We start from the raw sequence: 26,923 nt of genomic DNA on the forward strand, positions 1-26,923 counted from the left end.
TATGGGACAAAGTTTTGAGAGTGACAAGCTAGGGTCAGGGCTAGAAGATTTCTCATGAAGAAAATACTATGCTAGAAGAATATAAAGATCCAGACAATAGCCAGGTATCCCCTTTAGTTTACCTGAGACTCCACCTACTGAGTGAAGGCAATTCCAAAGGAAGGGCAAATACATTTTAATTTTCAGTAATCTTGTTATTCTTGAGAAGGGTCAGAAAACAGATGAGAAATATGAACCCCATGACATGCTCTTGTAATGGAATGAGAGATGTTATACTGGATAGTCTGTGAGGTCCAAAAATTTGGTCCAGCCAGTTGTGGTGCCTCCATATACAGTATAAACAAATCTTTTATGGACTCCATGATGCCCCGGGCCATCATGGGGGTGTCTATTCTCACCAAGAATTGTTGAGGTGAGGTCCTCTGAAATCTCACCCCCAATCTCAGTTTGGAGATAATGAGATGTTTAATCCAGTGGGCCACTCTCCTTCAGTCAGCCAGGGAGGATCCTGCTCTTTGAAACCATTCCATTATTGTTGATTGCTATAGAAGACAATCAGAGAGGATGGAGTCTGAGAGTCCACCACTGGCAGGGCTTCATAGAATCCAAGGCTAGAAGGGACCATTTTGATCATCTCTAATCTGACCTAAGTATAACACAGGCCAGAGTATTTCCCCCAAAATAATTCCTTTTGAACTGCTATCTTTTAGCAAAACATCTAGTCTTGATTTAAAAAATTGCCTGTTGGAGAATCAACTAAACAAACCCAATTTTTTCAATCTTCCCTCATAGGTCATGTTTGTTAGACCTTTAATCATTTTTGTCGCTCTACTCTGGACTTTTTCCAGTTTGTCCACAACCTTCCTGAAATGTTATACATTTGTCTGCTACACTGAAGAGTCCATTATCAATTTTCTGTTCCCCATGTAGGTACTTAGATTGTGATCTTAATCTTTTCTTTTCTTAAACTAAATAGATTGAGCACCTTGAATTTATCACTATAATGAATCATAGAATATCAGGGCTGGAAGGGACCTCAGGAGGTCATCTAGTCCAACCCCTTACTCAAAGCAGGACCAATCCCCAATTTTTGCCCCTGATCCCTAAATGGCACCCTCAAGGATTGAGCTCACAACCCTGGGTTTAACAGGCCAATGCTCAAACCACTGAGCTATCCCTCCCCCCTTTAATCATCCTTTTGGCTCTTTTTTGAACCCTCTCCAATCTATCATCTTGAATTGTGGACACCAGAACCAGACACAGTATTCCAGTATTCAGAGTAGCAGCCGTGTTAGTCTGTATTCGCAAAAAGAAAAAGAGAACTTGTAGCACCTTAGAGACTAACCAATTTATTTGAGCATGAGCTTTCATGAGCTACAGCTTGCACTTGCATCCGACGAAGTGAGCTGTAGCTCACAAAAGCTTATGCTCAAATAAATTGGTTAGTCTCTAAGGTGCCACAAGTCCTCCTTTTCTTTTAGTATTCCAGTAGTGGTCACACTAGTGCCAAATACAGAAAAAAATAACTTCTCTACTCCTACTTGAGATTTCCCTGTTCACGCATCCAAAGATCACATTAGCTCTTTTCACCACAATGTTGCATTGGGAGCTCATGTTCAGTTGTTTATCAACCATGATTTCCAAATCTTTCAGTCACTGCTTCACAGGATAGAGTCTTCCATCCTGTAAGTAGGGATACATTCCTTGTTCCTACATGTATACATTTACTTTAGCCATATTAAAACATTGTTTGCTTGCGTCCAGTTTACCAAGTGATCCAGATCACTCTGTATCAGTGACCAGCTCTCATTAATTGCCACTCTCCCCTAATTTTTGTGCTGTCTGCAAAATTTATTGGTGATGATTTTGTTTTCTTCCAGGTCATTGATAAAAATGGCAAATAGGGTAGGGCCAAGAACTGTTCTCTGCAGGACCCCAATAGAAACACACCTGAAGTGAGTGACTTTGTAATGCTAAAATGTACCAATATTTAAGAAAATTTGCAGCCTCTTACATAGAAAGAGTTACATTTTAAAGAAAATTTTGTTGCACTATAAATAGCAATATTATGACTGTAACTAATGCTTTTGTTGTCCTTCATATTTCTTACCCCAAAAAGTAGCTAGTGCTTAAAATCTAATTCTCATTAAGCTAGATACGGGAGTTAATGTAATAAGTCTTAGGTCTGGGCTGTGGAAGCACTGTTTAACTTTCTCCTAAATTATGGTGCACCTACCATACTCACCCAATTGATACATACATAACAGGATGAATCTAGGCTTAAATATATGGTCCTTGAGTTTGCAGAAGATGTAGGCAATGTTCCTGAGCATAGTGCGTCATGACACTGTGAGCCATAGTTTCTTGAACTCTTGTGATTAAATCCCGTAAGGGTTCACGAGAACCCTTACTACAGTTTCCCCTTAGGTTAGTTCCTCAGTGCACATCTCAAAACATCCATTAAAGAGCAAATATAAAATAAGAGTGACAAAAAGAGTAATAATTCTGCAGATAAGGCTGACTGCAGAGGAGGGAGAGAAAGCTTTTCCAACAGCTAGTAGAACTGCTGAAATTGAAGATAAGGTGAGTAGGGATGGGAGAACCAATTTGGATAAAATAAGAACTGACCAAAACCGATTTTTTTGAAGTTCAAAGAGGTCAGAAATGAACTTATTTTAAATTGATTTCCTTTTTGCATGCCTCAGTATATCCTGGCTTCAGATGGAAATGAAAGTGTAGCTAATCATCAGCTGACTCTTCTATAGACATCAAAGCAGACATGAGTCTAAAGGAGGCATCTGACGGAAGATAAGGGTGTGGCTTTATACGGGAGGCTGGGCCTCACATAAGGAGGTGGCATGGGAGAAAGCGCAGAGGTGTGTGTCAGAGAAATAGGCAATAATGGCTGGCAGCATTGGCATATACTAACTAAATTAAAACACTAAAATAAAGCAAATAATTTTAAAGCTATTTCCCCTACCACTTTACATAAGAATTAATAAACTGGACAACTCCCAAGTTTAAAAAGCTCAACTAGGGACATAATTAACTATATGAAAGTAATCTGTATAGTAGTAAACTTGTACCTTGAGACTATAGAATGACATTAAAAAAAACTAAAGTGACAGTAAAAGCCACAGCCGCTGATTATGATTCAGAAGATCACTGCAACCAGATTCAAGTTCCACAGCCTAGAATGGGAGACTGGAATTGGCTATGTTGAGAGAAAAGGGTTGTTTGCCCTCAGTTATTTTACATTTCAGGCACTTGATATATTAGTTTGAAAAACTGCTTATGTTGTATCTGAGCATTTTAACACAGTTTAGTATGAAAACGCATCATCTCCTAACAAAGCCAAACATGAAGCCATGCTTTAAAGCCCTTTTGGCGTGGTGTGACATGAAGACAGATGGAGAATGTTGTGTGCAGTTTTAGCCGGTAATATGCTATGCCTTCCAAAGTTCAGTAAGTAGCTTAGCTTAGAACCATCACAATAATAAATAAATAAGTCTCAGGAAGGCCAACGGCTTCCCCTCAGCCTTGTTATACCCCCTTCAACTTCTCAAATTTTAGAATGCTCCTCCTTCCAACATTGTCTGATGTCCCCCATCCCACAGCTCCGTAAAATAATCACAAAAAGGATTACTTGTTCCTCTTTCTATTGAAATGCCAGCACTTGCTCTTTATTTTGACATTTTATTGAGCAATACAATGACATCGAAAGAAATTACTATCTTGTTTATTTCAGGTGCATTAAGGAGGACTCTAAAATGACAGGATGTCTCAGAAGCCGAGCAGTGGGTCATAAAGGAAATGTGTTAGAATTGTGAATAGTCTTGGTAAGAGGGTAGATCTAATAAGCTTAAGGCTGGGTGCATCAAACTTCTACTAGGAATTCGCTGGGCATGGGTGTACACATTTGTCTTCCTTTTTTTCCCCACTAACACCTCAACAGTGTTTTCCACAAGAAGGGACATATAAAATATATAACTGCGAATTGGCACTGGCTGTGGTTTGGCTGATCACTTATTCCAACAACACATCTGTGTATGTCTAAAGACCCAGAGGGTAGTGTTCAGAAAGTGCACGTCTGTGTTAGAGAGCTTATTCCTTCACTCTTCCACTTCCCTGGTTCTTCTTGCATGAACAGAGCAACAATACCCGAAGTCCGAAGGTGCAAACCATTTGATGTTTATTGGGGTGAACTTCCAGTAAGCTTAAATCCAAGTTCCTTTTTCCTTATTTTCAAATCCCAACTTACTTCCTGTTTGCCCCTAATTTATATAGTAATATTCTTAGCTATACCTTAACCAATCATTCTACTGAAATTTACCTAACCAATCCTAACATATTGTAACATGATTAGCTAACCAGATATATCCCACCACCTTAATTAGTTTACACCCAGCAAAATTAATTATACAGCAGACAGGAACCAGACAGAGACCATGCAAATAAACAATAGCAAAGTGGGCAAAACAATACAGAAGTGAGGATTTCACAACTACATCTATAAAGACATAAGGGTTTCCCAGCTGTGTCTGTTGATAAGTGAGTTCTTACCAGACAGAAAACTATCAACCTATATTTCCTTTTACATCTTCTAGGCTCTTCCCTTTCTCTGGAGGTGATAGATCGGATCACCTTGCTAACAGCCCCATATTGACTAGTTTGGAATGTGAGGAGGTGACCGGTCGCTTCCCAGCTTATGGCTGCCTCTGCTGCTTAGCCAAAGGCCTTAGCCTAAGAACAGGGCCTCAGACTGTCACAGTGAGAGAAGGCCCTTACACAGATTCTTTCTTGTATACCTCTATTACTAGCTAAATGATAAACATATACCTACATTCTTAAAGTATAGGCCTTTACAGGCAGGCCTGAATATCTATATCCTAACAGTCTGCCTTCAGGGGTCTCTTTTGGATACTTAAAATGTCCTATTATCTCATTGGTGTGTAATGTATAATTCAGGCTTGATCAATTGGCAAGAGCAAATGGGACATATACCCACTTTTGTCTAAATAATGGGGTGCGGAGGTACATGCGGGGAGAGGGGAGAGCAGCAATGCCAGCCCTGCTTGGGCAGGGGACAGGCAGGGCTCGGGCGAGCAGCGATGCTAGCCCTGCAGAGGGGAGGTGAGGGGCTTGGGCGAATGACTCAGGCCAGCCTTATGTGGTGTCCCATTTTCCCTTCGGGATACATGGTCACCTTAGCTATGCCTTTCTCACCTCCAGCTTGGCTTACCATGATGGGTTCTACTTTAGGCTACATCCAAAGACCATTTTGAAGTTTTAGGCAGCACAAGATGTGGGTCCCCATTTTCAAACAGGGAGCATATAACATTTGTGCTCCATAGTCTGCACTGACTACCAGTTTCTAGTTGTAAATTAAGATGTTAGTTTCAGTCTATAAAGCCCTCTACAGTGTGAGTCCTGGGTACTTTTAGATACCAGTCTTCTATTTGTGAGAAATGCATGATTTGAAGGAAACCATATGTGTGCCTAACCCACATGGTACTGTTCTCTAACAATTCAAAAATTGCATCACTATCCTGCCAAGCTCAGTGAGTCCTCAGGATATCTGCCAGTGAAGCCAGCCTCTAGTTGAGGGGGAGGATACAACTGGATGTCTGAGATGACAGAATGGAAATCCAGTTCCTCTTGTTAAATCTTTACCACTCAAGTCGAGTAAAAAAAAAAAAGCCAAATTGCATCTTAAGGCATTCAACTTTTTAAAATTTTGCATCATTATGCTATATCCTTTTCCCCACCCTTGAGCCATTGTCCTGCACTTTGTTTTGGTTGTGTCTGTTCATAACCGATATATACAGCTACGCAAGACCCAAAGTTCAGGTTGCCAAAGTCTCATTTTATCAGACAAGATGCATGTAATCAATTGCTTTTCCAGTTGAACTATCTGTAAACAGAACATACTAGAACAGTCAGACTAAAGCCACAATCTTGTTATGCAGATAGTTGATTTAACTAGTCTGTATATTTAAATGAATATTCACTACAATGGACTGTGGCACTGCATTGTAGATGAGGCTTGCTTTGGGAAATGAGTGGTTGGAAGGAATTAGGTCCAATTAGCACAAATCTGCTTCCCTCCCCCACCCCCTTTGTTATGTGTAGTCTACACTTAATTCAGTAGGTAAATATTTCTTTGTTATATCCCCTGACCCAATGTTTTCCTTTGCTAGTGGCATGGTTTATATAGATGGTCAGCTCTTCTGGCTATCAGAGAAGTTACCATGCAGAAAACAGTTTGTAGTGATGTGAAGAATCCATAATACAGCATGTTTCATTAAAATTCATATCAAAAGGCACATACTATGTTTGATTAAAATGTACTAAAAATATCCTCAGGGTGATTCATATGTTTTGGTTTAATCCAAAAAGGTTAGAATTAAAATCATGTCCACATAAAATTAATCCCTTTCCCAAAATTTCCAGCTAAAGATCCTTGCTTACAAGAAGAAATACATGTTTTTGCCCTGTAGTTGGAGTAATATCATTGGATAAATTTTATAGTAGTTAAACACACAGCCCTGTCCACTTACATGTAGGCATGTTTGGGAATCCCAAGTAGAACTGGGGAATTTCATTCTCTCTGGACATTTAATCTCGGCTCCTAATATGGAAGGGAAAAAAAGTTGGCATATAGGTTATGAACTGAATTACTCTGAACAAGATGTGAAAACTGGCCGAAGGATTTAGTGTCCATTCATTGTACATCAGGGTGTTGTCTCCAGGGGAAACTCACAATGAATGGAATAAGATCAGGCACAAGCACAAGAGGGAGTAATTTTAATGCCTATGAATACATAACACTTACAAATGTTTAACTAGGCTATATCCACTTTATATACTCCTTTCCAATGTCAAAATGGCCAAGGAACTTTCTGAATAACAATACTATAAACTGCTACTTAGTTTGGAGCTAGCTTGTACAGCCCTTACTCTCCTCAGTGAGCACTTACTAATGTTGGAAACCCCACTACCAGCTTAAGGAAAGGATGCACAATCTACTCCTCAGTGAACAGGATGGTACTGTTAGCTATGCCATGTTTGGCTCTAGATTTGCTTTAGGTCACAATTACGAGGAGCAGTTACCAAATCTCTCTAGCTGTAGAATCATATTTCAACTGCACAGAAAACAGAACGAGAATGGAAGGAAAAAAATGAAATTTTTCTGATCACTCATCTAATCAGACACAAAAATGAAAGGGTAAATTCAAATTAGAAATGGAGTTTGGCCCCTCTGTAGAGGAAATGAAATAATTTAGAGTAACATACAATAGTGTAAAGTTTTCCATCTAAATCATTTCTCCTTCAGAACATTAGCATTTACACTGTAATGTGTTTCATGAACAAGCTGTTATATTAGTAAGCAGAGGCATGTGGTGAGATCAAAACAAATGCACATAGTCCATAAGCACAGGAACATAGTAAATTGCTGCACAGGATGTTCAATCTCTCTTCCAAAATGTTGCACATTTTCCAAAATAAGCACAGTCTACCCTTCCCTTTAAAATATATACTCAACATTAAATAATAAATGTTTTGAAGCAAGGACAAAGAACCAGATTTTTAAAGGTATGTAGGTGCCTAAAAGATGAAGATAGGTGCCTACCAGGATTTTCAAAAGTGCCTAGCCACCCATTCACATCCTTAGACATGATGAGGGAGTATGCACCCAGTGATGAGCTGCCAGAAGCTGAAGAACCGGTTCCTTCAGTTGCTCCAGGTCTTCAGCAGCGCTTCGGCAGCACGTCCTTCAGTCGCTCCGGGTCTTCGGCGGCACTGAAGAACCCGCTGCCAAAGTGCCGATGAAGGCTCGTAGTGCCGCCTGGTGAGTAAAAATTCACAGGGGAGCCTCCCCAGCCGAGAGCTCAGGTGGGACAGACAGGATGGTCCTGCGGGCCGCATGTGGCCCACGGGCCAGAGTTTGCCCACCCCTTTAACAACCGGTTCTAAACTGGCTTCAAAATTCAACAACCAGTTCACGCAAACCGGCTCCAGCTCACCACTGTGTGCACCCCACACTGGCCCAGCAAGAGCTGGGTGGGGCCAGATGGCCCCAAGCTACTAATTAGGCTGCAAGCCAGGAAGTTAATTGAAGAGGACCAGACTCACCTGGGCCAGAACAGGTTTGGCCTGTAGAAAGTCAGATATTTGGCTACAGGGTAAGGGATGGCTGCTAGGAAAGAGCAGGCAATCCCTGGAAAGTAGGAGGTGTGTCTGAGATTGTAGGAAGGCAGGTTGTACAGACTCCCTGAGAGGAGGGAGTGGAAAAGCTGGTGAACCCAGAAAGGAGGGGAGTCAGGTAGGTAGGAAAGGAAAAATCCCAGGGAAACAGCAGCAAGGTCAAAGGCAGTGCAGGCCTTCGCTGTGTGTTATAGGGTCCCTGGGCTGGAACCTAGTGTAGAGGGTGGGCCTAGGTTCCCTTACCAGCCACTGGGTAGTGGGTTAGGATGCTGGAGGTGACAGCTGGTATGGAAAGACTGATATCCCCTGAAGAGGAGGGACTTAGTGACCTGGCTGGAGGGCCAAGCCATGGACCAGAAGTGGCAAGAGCAAGAGAGGCCACATACATTAAGAAGATGGGTAGAGAGACAGCTGAGAGACTGAGCTAATCCCCAGAGTGACCAGCAGGAGATGTTATGAATGGAGAGGAAACACCATCTCAGGTGCCCAAATATCTTTACAAACTTGGCCCCAGGTCTTTGTATGTTTTCATACAGTGTCTAGCAGAATGAGGCTCTGGTCCTGATTGGGTCTTCTGAATGGCAAGATAATGTACTAAATTATTAATTACTAAAAAATTAAGAATATAAGAATGGCTATACTGAGTCAGCGCAATGGTTCATCTGGCCCAGTATCCTGTCTTCTGACAATGGCCAATGCCAGGTGCTTCAGAGGGAATGAACAGAACAGGCAATCATGAAGTGATCCATCCCCTGTCATCCACTCCCAGCTTCTGGCAAACAGAGGCTAGGGACACTCAGAGCATGGGGTTGCATCCTTGCCCTTCTTGTCTAATAGCCATAGATGGACCTAGCCTCCATGAACTTATCTAGTTCTTTTTTGAACCCTGTTATAGTTTTGACCTTCACAACTTCCCCTGGCAATGAGTTCCACAAGTTGACTGTGCTTTGTGTGAAGAAGTACTTCCTTTTGTGTGTTTGCTATTAATTTCATTAGGTAATCCCCTGGTTCTTGTGTTATTTGAAGGAGTAAATAACACTTCCTTATTCACTTCCACCACACCAGTCATGATTGTATAGGCCTCTATCATATCTCCCATTAGTCATCTCTTTTCCAAACTGAAAAGTCCCAGTCTTATTAATCTCCCCTCATATGGAAGCTGTTCCATACCCCTAATCATTTTTGTTGCCCTTCTCTGTACCTTTCCCATTGCAATATATCGTTTTTGAACTAGGACAACCAATCTGCAAGCAATATTCAAGATTTGGGCATCTATCATGGATTTATACAGAGGCATTATGACATTCTCTGTCACGATGAAGTGAGCTGTAGCTCATGAAAACTTATGCTCAAATACATTGGTTAGTCTCTAAGGTGCCACAAGTACTCCTTTTCTTTTTGTGAATACAGACTAACACGGCTGTTACTCTGAAATCTGTCACATTAGCTATCCCTTTCCTAATGGTTCCTGACATTCTGTTAGCTTTTTGACTGCCACTGCACGCTGAGTGGATGTATTCAGAGAACTATCCACAGTGATTCCAAGATCTCTTTCTTGATCGGTAACAGCTAATTTAGAGCTCATAATTTTGTAATTATAGCTGGGATTATGTTTTCCAATGTGAATTACTTTGCATTTATCAACATCGAATTTCATCTGCCATTTTGTTGCCCAGTCACATTTTGTGAGATCTCTTTGTAACTCTTTGCAGTCTGCTTTGAACTTAACTATCTTGAATCCTTTTGTATCATCTGCAAATTTTGTCACCCCACTGTTTACCCTTTTCCAGATCATGTATAAATATGTTGAACAGCACTGGTTCCAGTACAGACCTCTGGGTGACACCATTATTTACCTCTCTCCAGTCTGAAAACTGACCATTTATTCCTATCCTTTGTTTCCTATTTTTTAACCAGTTACTGATCCATGAGAGGACTTTCCCTCTTATTCCATGGCAGCTTACTTTGCTTTAGAGCCTTTGGTGAGGGACCTTGTCAAAGGCTTTCTAAAAGTCTTAGTACACTATATGCACTAGATCACCCTTGTCCACATGTCTGACCTCCCTCAAAGAATTCTAATCGATTGGTGAGGCATGATTTCCCTTTACAAAAGCCATGTTGACTCTTCCCCAACAAATCGCGTTCATCTGTGTGTCTGATCATTCTGTTCTTTAGGACCGTTTCAACCAATTTGCCTAGGACTGACTGAAGTTAGGCTTATCGGCCTATAATTGTCAGGATTGCCTATGGAGCCTTTTTTAAAAATTGGCGTCACATTAGCTATCCTCCAGTCATCTGGTACAAAAGCTGATTTATATAATAAGTTACATACTACAGTTAGTAGTTCTGCAATTTCATATTTGAGTTCCTTCAGAACTCTTGGGTGAATACCATCTGGTCCTGGTGACTTATTAATGTATAATTTACCAATTTGTTCCTCAATGTGGGACAGTTCCTCAGATTTTGTCACCTAAAAAGAATGGCTCAGGTGTGGGAATCTCTGTCACATCCTCTGTTGTGAAGACTGTTGCAGAAAAATCATGTTTCTCCGCAATGGCCTTATCTTTCTTGAGTGCCCCTTTAGCACATAGGTTGTGCAGTGGCCTGGTTGATTGTTTAGCAGGCTTCCTGCCTCTGATGTATTTAAAAATTAATTTGCTATTACTTTTTGAGTCTTTGGCTAGTTGCTTTTTTAATTCTTTTTTGGCCTGTCTAATTATACTTTTGTATTTTTAAAATAAGAATGTTATTATTTAAAAGGGGAAGACAATTTTTAACAACCCTGTCCACTGCTCTGTCTCAGGGAACAATTCTCAGCTGTCATGCTGTTTAGAATACACAGCTGTCTCTATCCCACACCCCTCACAAAAGTCTTTAAAGCAACTCTTAAATATCATCTAGTCTATTAATATATTCTTAGTTTAAAAACTCATAGGAATAATGGGATAGTGGGGGACAGTTTTCAAAAGCACCCTGGTGATTTAGGCCCTTTTGAAAATATGACCTCATTAAAATATATGGAGATGTAAGCTTTGTCTACACTATAGACCTTACAACAGCACAGCTGTCCTGCTGCAGCTGCACTGCTGTAAGGTCTCCTGTGTAGCCGCTCTATGCTGGAAGGAAAGTGTTCTCCCACCAACATGATTAAAGCCCCCCCAATGAGCAGTGGTAGTTATGTTGGTGGGAAAGCATCTCCTGCCAACACGGCGATGTCCACACCAGCACTTCAGACAGGGGTGTGTTTTTTTTCACACCCCTGACTGACAAGTTTGACTGACAGAAATGCTAGTGTAGACAAAGCCCTAGGGTCTGACTCTCTGCTCCACTGAAGTCACATTGACATAACTGTTCTACCGGAATGAAGAATCAGATTCTTACATTTAGCGAAGTCCATTAGAGATCTTACATTTCAGCCCTACTCAGTCTATTGTATTTCAGTACTTTTCTGTTATAGTGAAAGGTTCTTTTACTGAAATATGTAAGTTCTACACTTCCGTACAACACAATGCTAATATTCTTGAAGAAAACAGTACAAAACATATTACTGATGGAGATACTTGGAATCAACTTGAAAATGTACATGTAATGGTCGATGATAATAGTGAGCAAATAATTTACTCAAAAATTTTAGACTTTTCAGTTCACAGAATGTCTGCATGCAGATTGTGATGTCCCTCTCATTTGTTCATTATTTGATTTAACTCAGATTTATTTTGAAAACTTATTTAATCTTATGGATCAAGTGTGTGCAGGGTATAACCAGTATTTAATATTTTATACTCTAAATTCAAGTTACATTAGTTAGTTGGCCACATAAGACACATGATGCCCTTTCTGTTTCCTGACTGGATGAATGTAATTCTTATAATCAGGACATCGCAACAAAGTCATGGGGGCTTTGTCTGGTGTATGCCTTACTTTCTATATGGTTGAGAAGTGTGTATATGTGGTTGCCTATATTGTAACTTAGAGGAATTCTTGGAGTTCTTGCAAATGTGTTCACAACCATTTTAATTGGGTATACCATACAAAAAAGAAATCCGGCTTTTCCACTGTACTCCAGTAGAGGCATCTCACCCTCCCTGTTAGACAATGAATCCAGACATATTAGAAGACAGGACAGAGCTATACCGTTACTGTATGCTTTGATCTCACTTGGGAACCAGATTTACAATTTATTTCCTGCTTTGATCAACCAAGCATTAAAAGGGGTGGGGTGGGGGAGAACATTGTAACAAGCATAGGCATAGCTAAAGATATGGCTATTGAATATGCATTGCAAAACTGAACTGTTGCCAAAAGCAGGCTTCAAAAATTAGTTCCCCTCCCACCACAAAAAACCCCCAACAATTTGCAAATCTGAACAGCACAGCTTACGAAGCACAGTAATTTGATTTTTTTTAAAACTGAATTTACTACCATATGTGACTCAAAACTAAAAAATATCTAGGGAAGCATCTCTCCCAACTTAGTGAAGTCTATATTTAGCCTATCTTTCCCTCCTTCTATCAAATGTTTGCTAGCTTGAAAATTAACTAAATGAATTTCCCCCTCCTGCACCTCTCTCTCACTCCTTTCTATCAACCCTCATTATAGGCTATAGGAAGAAAAGTAGCTGTAACTCTCTCATACTCTTCATTGGGTTACTATCAATATTCTTACATTTGTCGGCTGGTATTACTGTCTGGCTTGAGGCTCTTCATTATCCTGAGGCAGTAGAGATATCACATCTGACCTGTACTGAAGTGCTGAAGATTAGGAGTGATTTCACTGCACCTGCTGCATGGTATACGAGTGTTGTGTGTGATCTCACGGTCAGTGTCTCCACTAGAGTATGGTGAAGTAATGTTTGAGAGGTGACATAGATGCCTATTTTTAAAAAAAAAACAAAACTGCTTAATGCTGTTCTCATTACATTAACACATACTGTTTAATCCTCTAAAATTCCATTCATGCATTTCTGATTGCATAAGGGCTGTTCGAATGCAAATTTATTTTGAGCTTCTGGTCTGGTCCATACAATGGGGACAACACACCATGAGGATTAATCTGCAAAGTGTACAAATCCCACCCCCAGTACCAAACAGCTTCAGGAGAGATTGTGCTCCCTCTTTTTCCTTTTTTTACAACTAAATCAGATTTAAAATACTCTTAATTGGAGATAAAATAAAAGGGCCCAATCGCATAAACCCTTACTCAGTTCACCTATTCATTATCCTGGTAGGATGGGAGGGATTCAAGCGACATCTGCCTAACAAATCTATGCAAACATGCTGAGGAAAACGACTATTCTCAGTGGTAGAAATGCTTCAGCTCCTTATGCTTCTCGTCCTCCTTCCTTCCATCCCCCAGTGCAGAGGAGATGCAGAGGGACAGACATGCAGGATCACGTGCCTCCCCAGATATGGTGCCTGGCTTATACTAAGCATGCTCAGTAACACTACTGAAGCCAGCTGCTCTCACTCTGGGCCCCCCCCCCCCTGCCTGCCCCAACCGCCCTGCAGTCATTTCAATGAGATTAAGGCTGTGGCAAAGTACAGGTGAATGTGTTGCCCTGAAGAACACATGTATGCACTTCAGTAACTGTGAATGCAGCTTCTCTTGCTTGAGCCTCACCCTCTCTATCTTGTTAGGGGTGCAGTAGCTGTGAGCAACGTAGCTACAATGAGAATGCATTGATAGGAACAACGTTAACTTAAAGATCACATCTCTGTCTGATTCTTTTTACAAGCAACGCCAGAGATTACTATAAAATGAACATAATCACAGAACAGAAATTCTCAGTTTTTCTCCATTTTGTTTACTTTGTGTATCTGGCAATATTGAGTATAGCAGTTTCACTCTTTCCCTCATGTAGACAGTTTGTGTTTCCATGGATTGATTGAAAAAGGTGACAGGTGACATATAAAACAGGAAAACCGTATTGTAAATCTACAAATTGGGGCATCTAGAGCAGCGTTTCTCAAATGCAGCCACGGTGGCTACATGCGGCCACCAGCGGCTTTCCTTGCGGCCACAGCCTTCTGGGCGGTTATTGGTGGGGGCGGGGCAAAGCAATGGCCCCTCTCTGGAGACACAACAGCTGGAGGAGTAGGCAGCCAGTGAGTTCTCCCCCTTCCCAGAGGCAGTGGGGTCAGGCTTCAGCCCTGAAGTGGCAGGTGGCAGGCTCCAGCCACAGGGCTTTGGCCTCCGTTCCCCAAGCTCATCATCCCTACCATCACATCTGGCCCCCGCTGCGTTCCCTAGTGCCCTGGTCCTGCTGCCTCCATACCCACCTCCCCATTCACGGCTCAATTTCTCCCCTGGATTGCCAGGGCTGAGTTAGTCTGCTGTGAAAAAGTTTGTGCGCAGAATTTGTTGAGTCAGACTTGCAGTTCCACCTAAATTATTGTAGTTATGCGAAACAAGGTAACGTAGCCCAATGTCTTTAAATGACATTGCATAGTCTCTGTTATCTGGTACCTTGCTTTTTCAGGACTTATTCATTTCCTCTTTGTCCAAAAATGAAAATTACATCCCATTTGTTAATCAGATCTACAGTTCAAGGAGAAAATTGAGGATGAACAATATCTTTTTGGTGAGACAATTCTGTCTTTTTAACCATGCTGCATATACACCTTTCTCTGAAGAACTTCAGACCAAGCTTCAAAGAAATATTCTCGAATGTTGCTTCATAGTTAGAGAATGTTCCAAATTTTACAGCCTCCTAAATACCAAGGGTGAAATCCTGGCTCTACTGCAGTCAACTGCAAAACTTCCATTGACTTCACTGGGACCAGGATTCCTTCCTCTAGTCTCATGCAGTAGTACTGTCTTGAAGATTCTGTTTATATATGTAATGCTAACATATGGTTTATGAGATTAAGAAGAATTTTCCTAAGTAACCTCTGGGCAATATCTATTCTGTTATAAAAATCACAAGTGTCTAAACCCTGATAGTTTAGAGAACCATTTAACAAAAGTAGAAAACTGCCCTACCATACACAATTTCTATCTAGCTCTTCAGATTGCATCTTCTCTTCGCCTTCCTACTGCCCTCTGGTTAATCATCCCAATTTTATTAATGAGTTCAAGAATCTTCTGTGACTCTTTTTTGCTTTCCTTAGTTACAGCAAACATTCTATTGAGACAAGCAGATATTTTAACAACATATATACACATATTGGAGTGTACATAAACTACCTGTATAATTAAGAAAAAATAACAAATCTCTTCACTCAGCTAAAAATATATCCTCTAGGTCATAATTTTTGTTTTATAAATGCTTCAAATGAACTATAGTATACATTAACGTGTAAAATTCTAAGATATGTCTTACTACTCCTTCTCCTACAAATGACATGATTTATGGGTATGAATAGAAGTGTTGCACATACACAGTGTTGTTCCTTTGTATCACGATAATTCAGAGCATAAAGAACAGCAGCAATTAATTCTATTCAATCAAGAAAGAAAAATGAACAGTGCACAGGTAAGATCAATATAACATTTACGCCTCAGGAAATTCTGCACCAAAAAAAATGAAAAATCTGGGCCCAAAAATGGAAATACTGCAAAACTGATGAACTCCTATAAGCTTGCAGCGTCCAGTGGGCATAACTGGACACTGCAAGATGGAGGTTCCTGGGGTTCTGTCTAGGACCGGAAATATTGGCTAGTGTAATTCGGTTGCACAATTCAAGCAGTGGCTGGCCAAAAGTGCTCACTCCCGTAACTGGGAGCAGCTTACATGCCAAAGGCTGTGCGTCAACAGCCCAGGACTGGAGGTTCTCACAGCAGAGCAGGGTAAGGCTGTCTCCCAGAGTCGAGGATTAGAGTGACCTAGCAGATCACCGGTCCAGATAACACCAGGGGAACATCACATATCTGCATATTTTCTCAAATAAAGCACGCCAGTTTCAATTATTTTGGTAATTTATTTAAACAACAATACAAAAAAAATCACAATAACTATTCATCATTTCTTAAACACATGAAAGTTAAGTTACAAACAGAAAAGGAGTACTTGTGGCACCTTAGAGACTAACCAACTTATTTGAGCATAAGCTTTCGTGAGCTACAGCTCAGTGCATCCGATGAAGTGAGCTGTACCTCACGAAAGCTTATGCTCAAATAAATTGGTTAATCTATAAGATGCCACAAGTACTCCTTTTCTTTTTGCAAATACAGACTAACACGGCTGTTACTCTGAAAGTTACAAATACTTGCTAACCAATACCCTGCATTCCAGTTATAATCCTGACTGGCTACTTTTGGAAGTGCTTTGTTCTGACTGTCCTGACATTTAATTGACTGCTCGATAAACATTTTATTTGCCCTCAAATTCTTTTTTTTAATGGGTAAGTAAAATAAATCCTGAGCTGTAATCTAACCCCATTGTGCCTCTCTGGCACAGGAAAAACACAAGAAAGCACATAGATCATCCTAGCTGAGGATTCCCTTACTGTACTTTACAATAAGGCTCCTTTACACCACTCTGGCAATGTAAAGGAGCCCTACAACTTTTAGACCTTTTAATGCTCCTGGGGGAATTCACTAAGAATGGGAACAATCAGCTTACAACAATAGGAACAATTAAGCAGGCAGGCTGCTACGTTTTCTGCTCTGCTTGCAGGGACAGAGCCTGCCTCATGCTTACCTCCAAACACTGAAGCTCTACCGCTCCACATCCGGTGCGCCATAATCGCGAGCAAGAGGGACAGAGCCTCTCTTGTTGCATGTGCAGCTCTGTTTCCCCTGTGGTAAATGACATTTCCCCACACTCATCTCCCCCAGGTGCTGCGAGCACTCGAACAGACACGCCTGGACTGCTGGGGAAGGGGTGCACGTCCCCCACCGATTGCTTTGCTTCCCCATTTTTCTGTGGGGAAGCAAAGAAATCTGCAGGGAAAATGAATTCTGGGCACACGCAGTGATTCCCCCAGAATTCCCCCAGAAGTAAACATTATGTCTACTACAATACACAGAACATCATTTTGACTGTAATTTACATGACTATTATATTCCCTAATTTACACAGGATGAGAATGTTCCTTAAATGCATTACTATAATTCAACCTTCTATTTCATGGCAAAAATGTTTAAGCTAATTTATCATGAAGTCAAGAATTTTCACTGACACTTAAGGTTTTGTCTATAAAATTTAACAAAACAAGTTTTGGACTGTAACTACTTAACAGTGTCCCAGCAAATTACACAGTGGTGGTAGTCTGCCAATCTATAGCTCTCATGTCTCTTAATTTAAGGCAGTAGGGACACAGACAACAAAGGAGAGGTGATCCTGTAAAAATGAAGATACATTGCCCAACAAAGGAAATTTTATACATTCTCATGTCAAGAAGCTTTAAATTTTTAAGTTGATGCCCAGAGACCACAACCAAGACCAAGGCCTCATTGTACTTGGCCCTGTACTGATATATGGTGCAAAGAACTTACCAGCCTACCCAGACAAGAGTGGGAGAAAGGAAGTGTCATTCCCACTATACCGGTGAGATTAAATGATTTGCCCAGGATCATATGGAAAGTCTGTGCCAGACGCAGGAATTTAATCCAGAACTCCTGAATCCCAGTCCAGGGCCTAACCCCAAAACTATCCCTCTTTTCCAGCTTTTTGGAAATGGATTAGCCTAATTATTGTTTTCTGTCTAGTGCCACATGAGCCTTTCTAGTAAAAGCCGTTGCCTCTAGTGTGGCAATCAGGGCCATACTCCCAGCAACACGGACCCAAACAAATACTACACCCATGTGCCTATTATTTGCAGCAGCTTACCCGCACCAAAGAGAACTATGAGATCCTGGGTAAGGAGCTCCTAGCCATTAAGACAGCCTTTGAGGAGTGGTGACATTATTAAGAAGGGGCTCACCAAGGGAAGCAGTGGAGTCAAAAGACATATCTGGCTTCAAGACAAAGCTTGGTAAATTTATGGAGGAGATGATATGATGGGTGTAGCCAGACAGCCAGCCCCCCCCCCCTCAGACCAGCATTGCTGGAAACACAGGAGGAAGCAGGAACAGGGCACTTAACATATATTCCAGCACAGCCTTTGAAGCTGTGAAAGCACAGGTGTGCTGCTACAATGTGCCTCTGGGAACAGATACAACTATTAAGCTCACAGCAGGCAGAGGCCCTGTGACAGACATGGCTCTTAGCCCCAACTAAATAGCGTGATGCACACACACCAACATCCTAGTTGGGAAAATATTTACCCTGATAAAAGAAATGTCCAGTAGTCGACACTTATTGTTTCTCTCCTTTGCAAGTGTAAACTACTCTTGCGAAAGCTGGCGTCACCCCGACAGACCAGCCTCAATTTGGCATAAGAAAGGAGAAAGAGAATAAAGGAGTACAGAGGTATAAGTAGGGGACCTACAGCACCATGATTTTTGGAGTGCTTTTCACTATCTATCTGCTGGTCAGATAAGTGACAGCCTCCCAAGGCTTCTGCAGCTAAGAGGGTCCCTACGCCTTGTCCCTTATTCGTCTTTCCGCGGAATTGAGTGACCGATCCTGGATTGGCACCGCTGGAATCGAGAGATGCAAGGAGGGTAAGAAGCACCCACACCTGATCTCCTATCTTTAGTGTACACATATTTTGAAATAGAGCTCTATACTTTGTTTTCTTTCTTTGGGATTGTGGCTTCAGTTTTGTAACTTGTTTGTGTGTGTAACATCTCTACATTTAAATAAGTAGGCACTAGCAATTTTGTAACCACATGATTAGAATCTAGCTTAATAAATTTTGGTAACCATTTATGCATAAGCCTGACTTGTTTTCTCTGGTTTACTGTAAAGCAGCCAACACAATTAAAGAACCTCAGCCGTTTTGGCTCTAAAGCCTGGCCATTAGGTGAGAGTACTAAGAGCCTAGCGTTGAGTTGTGCCGCCTCCACGGGGCAAACTCTTGGGGCACCTGTCAGTCAATCCTGGCTGCCAGCTGCGAAGGAGCTCTGAGCTCTAGCAGTTAAAGTCACGGGTGTGGAGAGGCTCTTAGTGCTGCCATTGGGGCACCTGTCAGTCAGTATTGACTGCCGGCTGCGAAGGAGCTCTGAGCTCTAGCAGTTAAAGTCACGGGTGGTTAGGACCTTGGGGCATCCGTCAGCCTAGCCCGGGCTGCCCGCCGCGAAGGGACAGTGCGTCCTAGCGGTTAAAGTCACGGATGGTATAAACGGGCATAGCTGGCACCTCACCAAACATCCTTGGCCGTCGGCTAACAATGGGATAGCCTAATTTTGGTAATTAATTGATCTTCGACTACTAGTGGTAGATCTGCCCAATGGCCTGTGATGGGATGTTAGATGGGGTGGGTACTGAGTTACTACAAAGAATTCTTTCCTGGGTGTCTGGCTGGTGAGTCTTGCCCACATGCTCAGTGTTTAGCTGATCACCATATTTGGGGTCGGGAAGGAATTTTCCCCCAGGGCAGATTCGCAGAGGCCCTGGGGATTTTCGCCTTCCTCTGCAGCATGGAGCACGGGTCACTTGCTGGAGGATTCTCTGCACCTTGAAGTCTTTAAACCACAATTTGAGGACTTCAATAGCTCAGACATAAGTTAGGGGTTTGTTACAGGAGTTGGTGGGTGAGATTCCATGTCCTGCGTTGTGCAGGAGGTCAGACTAGACGATCATAATTGTGCCTTCTGACCTTAAAGTCTATGATTCTATTTAGTCCAACTATATGCTGAACACAGAAACCTGGAATATCTGCTCACAGCAAAGACATTAAACCACCGGCAGCTCTGGTGGGCTCTATTCTTTTCGTAGTTCAGCTTCACTATCACATGTTGCCCCAGAACCAGAAACAGCATGGCTGACGCCTTGTCCAAGAGCTTTGATACTGAACCACATGGACCTAGCTGGGAACTGGCCCACATCCTCAAGCCCCACAACTGCCTGAATGCTGCTCCTTGCTAGGACCTAGTTGCACTGATTTGTTCTGACTCTGACTCGGAAATTCTGTCTAGCGAACTAGCTGCTATCAAAAGGGAATGACATTATACGTGGGAGGGGGTCACATCCATGAATAATGGCATTTATGTTCCTCCAGGTCAGGCTAGAGTGACAGCCTTACAGCTATGACATGACTCCAGTTGCCAGGACACGTGGGTTGCTTTGAAACTCAGCAATTGATACCTTGTCTTTTCTGGTGGCCTCGAATGAGCCCCTGAATATGGGCCGTCATACCATCCTGTGGTGTGGCTTGATCCAACATGCCATGCCACAAATCCTGCAGTATACTCTGACCTCTAGACACTCCATCCCAACCCTGGGCCACTATGGCATTGGAGTTCATTGTGGAGCTCTCTGAGTCCAACAGGTTCATGACGATCTTGACAGTGGAAGACCACAGTGGTCTATTTTGTGCCCTACACCAGGTTACCTTCTACCAAAGAGACACCCAGAGTCACAATTTACAGCTCAAGTTTGGCGTGAGGCCCTACATTTTCTGAGGGTCCAGCCTCACCACTCCTCCACCTACCATCCTCAGTCCAATGGCCAGATGGAAAGGGTCAATCAGATTTTAGAGCAATACCTACAATGTTATATTAAACACCATCAAGATGATTGCTCCGCACTACCACCCTACGTGGAATTTGTGTACAATAACGTAGATCACACATTCACGGGGAAAAAAAAAACCTTCTCTGCCAACTATGGGTTCCACCCGAATTCTACCCACAACTACCTATGACCTCTCCTAACTCCATCACTTCAAACTCAGTGCAGAAAATTCATCAAAGCTAACTACAAGTGACATGCAGACTAACATCATCAACCAGGTCCCACCTATTCAGTGGTCCAAAAAGTATGGCTCTCAAAAGAGCACCTCTGCGTGAACAGACCCCTTGCATAAGTTGGACAAGTTAATCAGGTCACCATTGAACTACACCTATCCCGATCTCTCAAGATTCACCCGGTATTCCACATATCCCTCCTGAAACCCTATACTAAGAACTCATTTCCACACAGGACCCAAATGTCTCCCCTGACAGTGTGTGTATAAGGCCACAAGGAATATGTCATGCATGAGATCTTGGCTTCTAAATGCCAGCAGGATAAACTTTTACACCTTATTGACTGGGAAGGCTATGGTCCTGAGGAGCATATGTGGGAGCCAGAGAAATACATTCATATACCGGCTCTAATACAATAAGCCTTCCAGAAGAACCACCCTAATAAGCCTCGACCCACAGGGCCCAGAGGGCACTCCTTGGAGGGAGGGGGTGATGTCAGGCCCTGCTGGTCTCAAACCTGGGTGCATAAGTGTCATGGGAGTCATCACATTCCAATTCTCCACCCAGCAGCTCACAGACAGCACCTGTGACTGGGGTCCACGAACCCCAACTGGGCCAGAAGACTTGTCCCTACATCTGATTGGGTGAGATCCAAAAATTCCTGATTGGGTCACAGCCCCTATTTAAGCCAGAGGAAGAAACAGGAAGTTTTCTGTATAAACTGGGTCTTACCCTGCCATGGACTGCTAGTCTGGTGTTTACCCATTCCTGCCTTCTGATCCTGACCTCCTGGTATCCTGACTCTCGATTCTGACCTCCTGACATTCCAACCCAGCCTCATTCCTGGTCATTGGCCCCTGAGCCCATAGCCCTGACCACTAGATTAATGGATTATAAAGCCAGAAGTGACCAATGTGACCATCCAGTCTGACTGCATGCAGGGAAGGTCACTTTCTTCCTGATCCACAAAGAAGAGGAGTCTCCAGGTCCATCACTAAGCTCCCAAAATATCTGTGTTCACTCAGCGAGCTCTGGAGATGGTCACAGGAATCACATCAGTTGTGTCAACAGCAGGACACCCAGGGCATGAACCCTAACGTTAGTAGTGGTGCACCTGAGATTAATACATGCTATATTTAGAAGTCTTTACATATTTTTAAAGCCTTGACAAAACAAAGTGTGCAGAAAGTGGCAGAAAGTTGTCTTAACCTGTAAACGTGTTATAGAAAGATTGCAGTTGAAAGCAAGTACAAAATCAAAGGAATCATGTGGACTGAGTTTTAAACTAAAATATAATATAAAAATGCATAGCTCAGGTCCTTCTCTGACATTGAAGGACCACTATCTACTGTTTTTAGATATTATTTATTAACTTAAATTGTTGGTTACTCTTTGAAGCTTAAAAAACATTCTCTGTGCCAGTGTATTAAATTTCTACTTACCAAAAACATTTTAGCACTGTAGCATTGCATTAGATGAGGTGATTCATTTGCAGACATGTTTCCCAGTTCAGAACTTTCCCCCTAAACTTCTAACTCCTTAGGAAATCCACAGAAAAGAGACATATGAGGAGTGGATCTTGGCATTGTACTCAGAGAAATTAGAAGCTGAAGTCTGATAAATACACAGTCTTAAGAGTTCTTCTGATGTCTTCTGCTGCAACAGGTTAGAAAGACCTGTCCCTGGATGAAGAAAATAAAAGGTCATGTTTATTTTGCTGCCAAACAAATGCTTCAGCAATTGAAAACAACAGATTTTGCAAACACAATGCAGGATTTTCTCTGCAAATTGCAGACACATGCACTATCCTATCCTGTCTCAGTAAATCTCTCTTTTACGCTCTTCAGAAACGCTAGATTACTGATCTGCATAACTTTACCTCCCTGTCAGTGAAAACAGTCCTCCTGCAGCACCATTTGAAGACTTTACAAACCCTTTTCTGGGCTTCCCATCAAAGAACATAAAAAGGGGAATAGGAGAGTAATGAATGACAGAATAAAGGAAATGTACACCCACTAACCTTTTTTAGAGTACTGTGATGGTTACTGTAACTGACATCTTGTACTCAGTCTATCCTAATCAATCTTCCAGAAGCTGACATTAAATTCTTATTATGTAGTCCAATTCCTGCTGTTTCTTGAAGTAAGAAAATAAAACTAAATCAATATATAACTATGAAGTCATTACAATAAACTAAATTAACTGCAGTAAAAATGTCGTCCTGATGGAAAAGTCCTAACAGCATAAGCACTTAATGAATAACTGAATTAGAGCAACAGTAGAAATAGGGCCCCTACTAGTTTCTCCATCATTGCCCTAGCTTGAGAGTGAAATTTTGGTGCCACTGAAGTCACTGGCAAAATTCTCATGGACTGTGGTAGGGCTAGGATTTCACCCTGAGTATACAGCAATGCTCTTCTGAGAACCTGAAGTAGAAAAACTGTAAGAGGGTCCCATTAGTTAGTATTAGAAATCAGGAAGCAACTTGGTCTGGAATAACGTTAATGTTTTCCAAAAACAGAAAGATACTCAGACTGCAATAAAAATGTACTCGGATTGAATTTAAATCTTTCTACACTGTTTTGTTTTACTGTATGAGCCTGTAATGTCTGTACACATTGCCTGATTCTCTGAGTCATCTCGTAAACAAGATCATTTCATCTCCATTAACAAGCCAATCTACAGTATTTCAGTGTATAAATAAGTCAATTATAGCATTACATGGCCTGATCATGGAAGTAGGGGAATCAACTCAGAGGCAAGCTTAATGGGTAAGGCATTCTGTATAACTGGATGAAACTACTTTCTTGAACTATGGCGTGTGATCATACAAGGACGATCTTTTGCATTTGCTGGTAACAGTAAATGACCCAGCAGAAAAGAAATAAGCACCCCTGTGATTAAATTGTACCAGCACAGCTGCAATCATATCACAATTCAACAAAGCATGGGCACAAAGGGTAGGATTCATGAAAGGACTACGGTGTTGCAACCCTGAGTGACACGGCACCTAGAAAATTACAAGAACAGCACTGCAATCCACAAAGTCAAGTTAGGTACCTAGGCTCTCCATATAATGAATGAGGTGAGATTGGTGCCTCCACAAAACCCAGTATGCTAGGCAGGAAGCCACCTAAGCCAGCCAATGGGGGATGCTGACAAGAGGTGCGTGTGCTAAGCCCTGACCCTCTCTTGGAGATAGGCACCTAAGTCTGGGCAGCAGAAAGATGCCTATCTCTGCTTAGTGATCCACGAATAGGAACCTGATGCCTGGAGTCAGGCCGTTTAGGTAACTAAGGGGTTTCTTGTGAGACTAAGTAAGGAGTTGGCAGCCAGGGATTAACAATTCACCAGGAATGTGAGATTCAACCTGGATTCAATTTCCCTCTCTCTGCTGGAGGAGGAAAAAGGATTTGAACGGGGGTCTCCCACCTGTCAGGTGGGTACCCTAACTATTGGACTACAGAATCATTCATTCATATTCTCCCTTCCCCCATTCTTGACTACTTAAGTATTTACCCACTGTGAAACAATCATTGGTGCCAGAGAGAAAATGACTGAGGTGGGAGATCCAGGATGCAGTCCCCCTGCTCCAATCATTCTTTCAATGTGCTGTGACATTTTAAATTAGGCATGCAATTCTACACTTGCATACAAAATGGCATCATCCATGTACATTCGGGAGGTGGACAGAATCACCCCCTGGGCACAGCCGGCCCTGCGACATGCAAAGCATGCATTGTTTACACCAGGGGTTGGAAACCTTTCAGAAGTGGTGTGCCGAGTCTTCATTTATTCACTTTAAGGTTTTACATGCCAGTAATACATTTTAACGTTTTTTTAGATGGTCTCTCTCTATAAGTCTATATATTATATAACTAAACTATTGTCATATGTAAACAAGGTTTTCAAAATGTTTAAGAAGCTTCATTTAAAATTAAATTAAAATGCTGATCTTATACCGCCAGCCTGCTCAGCCCACTGGCGGCCTGGGGTTCCATTCACCTAAGCTGGCAGCGGGCTGAGCGGGGCCGGCGGCCGGGACCCCAGACCAGCAGTGGGCTGAGCGGCTCAGCCCGCTGCCGCTCAGCCCGCTGCCAGTCTGGGGTTCCGTCCGCCGGTTCCTGCCAGCCAGGGTCCCAGCTGCCGGCCCCGCTCAGCCCGCTGCCGGTCTGGGGTCCCGGCCCTGTCCACATAGAGTGGGTACCTACCTTCTCCCTGGTTCTAGCCATTCTCTTGCTCTCTCTGCACTGAGATGAGGGTGGGAGTGCGCTGAGCACAGGGCTGGGGGTGAAGGATCAGGCTGGGGGTTGGGGTGCAGGGTCTGGCCAAGAGCTAGAATGAGGGAGGGGGCTCAGGGTTGGGGCAGGAGGTTTGGGTGTGGAGCGCTTACCTGGGCAGCTCCCATTTGGTAGGAGGGGTGTGTGTGCGTGTGCGTGTGCAGGAGCTCCCGTTTGGTGTTCAAGATGGGGGTGGGTATGTGGGGGGGTGCAAGAGTCAGGGCATGGGGTTTAGGGGTGTGTGAGGAGGGTGCAGGGGTCAGGGCAGGGGGCTGGGTATGTGTGTGGGGGGTGCAGGGGTCAGGGCACGGGGCTGGGGTGTGTGGGGGGTGCAGGAGTCAGGGAAGAGGGCTGGATGTGTGAGAGGAGGGTTCAGGGGTCAGGGCAGAGGGTTGGGGGTGTGGGCTGGGGTTGTGGGGGTGCTCCCAGACCCCTGCCCTGAGCGGCTCATGGCAGGGGGCTGGAGCGGATATGCCGATTCCACCCCCTTTCCCAAGGTCCTCGGAGCAGGGAGCAGACTGCGGCTCCACTTTTCCCTCTCCCACTCTGTAGCAAGGGCCGTCAGCTGATCAGTCGCAGGGAGCGAGAGAAGGAGGGGCAGGATCCCTGCGTGCTGGGGGAAGAGGCTGGGGGAGGGGGAAGCTTGCCTGCCTTGCAAGGAGAGAGTGGGGGGCGGAGAAGAGCGGGCTGGGCTGGGCAGGATTTTTGATGGCACGCTGCTGTAGACAGCAGCGTGCCATTAAAGATCGGCTTGCGTGCCGTCTTTGGCACGCGTGCCGTCGGTTGCCGACCCCTGGTTTACACGAATGGCACACTACTGCTCTTTCATTATGTACATGGGGGAACAGTTTCAATAGGATTGAGGGATCTCTCACAGCAGAATACCCCGTAGCTCTGTGATTAGAACACTCTCCTGAGAGGTGGGAGATCCCCCTTTCTCTACCTTAGGTAGAAGGGGAAATTGAACCTGTGTCTCCCATATCCCAGGTGAGTGCTCTAACCACTGGGCTAAAAGTTATACAGTGTGCAACAGCACCATCACCTCCTCCTCTGTCTTGATTTTGAATGGCATCCGATCTGGTAAGCATGCCAGAGGTCACCTACCACACTGGGCCCTGCATGTGACTTAGGTGGCCAAATGCCTGTCTTTCCCTAATTCATGAATTGCTCTGGGGCTTAGGTGGGAGATAGGCGTCCAGATGCCAAGAGTGAGGCAGCTATGAGTAAGCCCAGAGACAGAAACTGCGACACTGAAACCCCTTGGCAAAGAGTCTCCTGTTCTTTGCAAACTCCCCTCAGCTCAGACCTGGAAAACTCACTACACCAAACATGTCTTACAGGATATTTATCCATAAAGAGTAACATGTAAGGTATCTACAGAAATCTTGTAACTTGTCAAGATTCATAACCATTATGAGGTGGAAGTATGGGCAATATTTAAGGAATTATGTATTTATATTGCAGGTATGCTTTATGGACTTAGAGTGAAAAATATTCACCAGGGATAATGTGTCTCACTGATGCCCATTTGGGCAAAGGAAAGTTGTCACCGCAACCCTAGTTAGCCAATGAAGTGCCTAGCCTTGCTCGCTCCCAAGATTATCAATTGAAAACCATCAGAAACAACTATAAATGATCGAAACCTCTTGGAGGTGAAAGAGGAACATTACAAGATAGGAGTTTGCCCTATCTGTGAATGG

General features: G+C 43.0%; 1 long non-coding RNA gene across 1 annotated transcript; it reads right to left on the reverse strand.

Annotated features, from left to right (window-relative positions):
- Positions 1 to 5,855: 5,855 nt before the first annotated feature.
- On the reverse strand, positions 5,856 to 25,717 carry LOC140910739 (uncharacterized). The gene is made up of 5 exons (XR_012158712.1): positions 25,155 to 25,717; positions 22,964 to 23,079; positions 22,386 to 22,625; positions 6,561 to 6,631; positions 5,856 to 5,914 (listed from the first exon to the last, which is right to left on the reverse strand). It is a non-coding gene; the product is annotated as an uncharacterized lncRNA (long non-coding RNA).
- Positions 25,718 to 26,923: the final 1,206 nt, after the last annotated feature.

Source organism: Lepidochelys kempii, chromosome 1 (genome assembly GCF_965140265.1).
Source record: "Lepidochelys kempii isolate rLepKem1 chromosome 1, rLepKem1.hap2, whole genome shotgun sequence".
Taxonomy (NCBI): Eukaryota; Metazoa; Chordata; order Testudines; family Cheloniidae; genus Lepidochelys; species Lepidochelys kempii.